The sequence below is a fragment of the Salvelinus namaycush genome, chromosome 19 (assembly GCF_016432855.1).
Source record: "Salvelinus namaycush isolate Seneca chromosome 19, SaNama_1.0, whole genome shotgun sequence".
Taxonomy (NCBI): Eukaryota; Metazoa; Chordata; class Actinopteri; order Salmoniformes; family Salmonidae; genus Salvelinus; species Salvelinus namaycush.
The window spans coordinates 5,172,140-5,175,169 of NC_052325.1; positions in this window are offsets into that span (position 1 = coordinate 5,172,140).

The window sequence follows — 3,030 nt, forward strand, 5'->3', positions numbered from 1 at the left end:
ACACCATAGTGCCCTCAAAGCTTATCACTAAGCTAAGGACCCTGAGACTAAACACCTCCCTCTAATACTGGATCCTGGACTTCCTGACAGGCCGCCCCCAGGTGGTAAGGGTAGGTAACAACCGTTCCGCCATGCTGATCCTCAAAATGGGGGCCCCTTGGGGGTGCGTGCTCAGTCCCTTCCTGTACTCCCTGTTCCCTCATGACTGCATGGCCAGGCACGACTCCAACACCATCATCAAGTTTGCCGATGACACAACGGTGGTAGGCCTGATCACCAACAACGATGAGACAGCCTACAGGGAGGAGGTCAGAGACCTGGCCATGTGGTGCCAGGACAACAACCTCTCCCTCAACCTGATCACGACAAAGGAGATGATTGTGGACTACAGGAAAAGGAGGATCGAACACACCCCCATTCTCATCGACGGGGCTGTAGTGGAGCAGGTTGAGAGCTTCAAGTTCCTTGGGGTCCACATCACCAACAAACTGACATGGTCCAAGCACACCAAGACAGTCATGAAGAGGGCACGACAAAGCCTTTTCCCCCTCAGGAGACTGAAATCATTTGGCATGGGTCCTCAGATCTTCAAAAGTTTCCACAGCTGCACCATCGAGAGCATTCTGACTGGTTGCATCACTGCCTGATATGGAAACAGTTCAGCCTCTGACCGCAAGGCACTACAGAGGGTAGTGCGTATGGCCCAGTACATCGCTGGGGCCAGGCTTCCTGCTACCCAGGACCTCTATACCAGGGGGTGTCAGAGGAAGGCCCAAAAAATGGTCAAAGACTCCAGCCACCTAAGTCATAGACTGTTCTCTCTGCTACCGCATGGCAAGCAGTACCAGAGCGCCAAGTCTATGTCCAAAAGGCTTCTTAACAGCTTCTACCCCCAAGCCATAAGACTCCTGAACAGCTAATCAACGGGCTACCCAGACTGTTTTACCCTGCTGCTACTCTGTTTATTATCTATGCATAGTCACTTTAACTCTACTTACATGTATATATTACCTCAATTACCTCGACTAACCGGTCCCCCCCGCACATTGACTCTGTACCGGTACACCCTGTATATTGCCTCGCTATTGTTATTTTACTGCTGCTGTTTAATTATTTGTTACTTTTATTTTCAATTTTTTACTCAATACTTATTTTTCTTAAAACTGCATTGTTGGTTAAGGGCTTGTAAGCATTTCACTGTAAGGTCTACACCTGTTGTATTCTGCGCATGTGACAATTTTGGGGGTATTTGTTGCAATCACTTACTCCCAAACCCTGGATATATGGATACAATCAGACTTACCCTTGAATCCATAGAAGCATAGGCCTTTGACAAATGTCCATCTCCCTTGGTTTGAGCGAGCAAGTTTTTCCAGGTTGCACTAGTTTAGGCCGCTCTCGTCATTTCTGCCTGGACGTCTCTCCTCCAAGGGTTTCTGGGTCGACCCTTTCTTTCCCCCTGGGGGTTCCATTTCAGGTTGTATTCAGTTTTGACATTCCTCAGACTTCTCTCCCTGTTGACCAAAGCTGCCAATGTTTTAGTTTTCCTGGCTGTCTTCATTTTGGAGTACATTTTGAACCTTCCGTGCTTCTTCAAGCCTGCATGGTACAGCATACAACCCATAGGCCCTCATGGCATAGTGTACATGCTGTGTCCACCCATTATAATTACTTGTGTTATCATGCTAATTGTTAAGATCTAGCAGAAGATGTTTTGCCGCAAGAGATGCAGTGTGTGTTTCAGGAATTATAGCTGCTGCAATTGCTTCTGTTCATCTACCAAACTTGTGATTACATTTCTGAGTTTAGTACTCAACTGGATAGGTGCTCTCATAAACTGAGACTGGTTTGTGTGCTATAAGACCAACAACCACTGCAAACACGTGGGACTTCCCAGTAGAACAAACCTGACCTCTGAGGAGAGACTTGTCATCACTGAGTACAAGACTGACTCAGTTGTGACAGTTTATATTATGTTCAGAATGTTGTTTTTTTTATAATGCAAAAAGGCTAAATGCTGGTCAAATGTTCAATGGTAACTGACAAATGTATCACAAATTAGATATTTCAATAAAATACATATTTAAAGGTCATATTATTTTCCCCTGGGCTGCTAGACAAAAAAATGTGTGAAGCATGTGTGCTAATAAACAATGCCCCCTCCAGTGTGTGACACAGCCTAGGATTTTGCCTGTGATGTTCATTCAGGTGAAGACTCTGGAGCATCTGAAGATGCCTTAGTACTAATATCCCACATGTGAATGTGTCTAATACCTATTTTAAAAATCCACATTTAACCCAACCCCTCTGAATCAGAGATATGTGGGGGGCTGCCTTAACTGCCTTGCTCAGGGGCAGAATGACAGATTTTTACCTTGGCAGCTCGGGGATTCGTTCCAGCAACCTTTCAGTTACTGGCACAACACTCTAACCACTAGGCTACCTGCTGCCCCTGGTTAGATTATGTAAATATTTAGACTGCCCAGGGATGGATGAAAAGTGGCTTTATTGCCAACTGTCGCTTTAAAAAAACGTTTGGATCTGATCTTTTCACTGACAAATATATGACCATCTACTTTCTTTCCCTGGTCATTGGCGTGCCTCTGGTTGGTGGGGGCCTTATTATCTGGCTCGTGTGTTCATGCACCTGTCTCAATAGCAGAAACAAGTGTGGCCAAGTTGGTCAACCATATTACCAAAGGTTGTACAAGGAAATTCTGTCAAAAGAAGTGAACAATCATTTGAAGACAGAACTGGAAAAAATAGCTGTAGAGAAGGCCAAGAGGATCTTCCTCTGACACCTTCAGGTCATCAGGGGTCAGAAGAGACAACAGGAAGGGGGACTGACAGTGACATGGATGTTGTGTAATCATGGCAAGCTAACTCAGATTTTTTGTTGTTAGAATATGAAAGTTATGGAGTTTCAGCAGCTAGTGGATCCAGAACACAGAGGATCTTACTCAACCAGCTATCTGTTGTGTAGTATGTAGTAACTGAAGACCTTACTCAGTAAGAGTCCAGGCTGAAAGG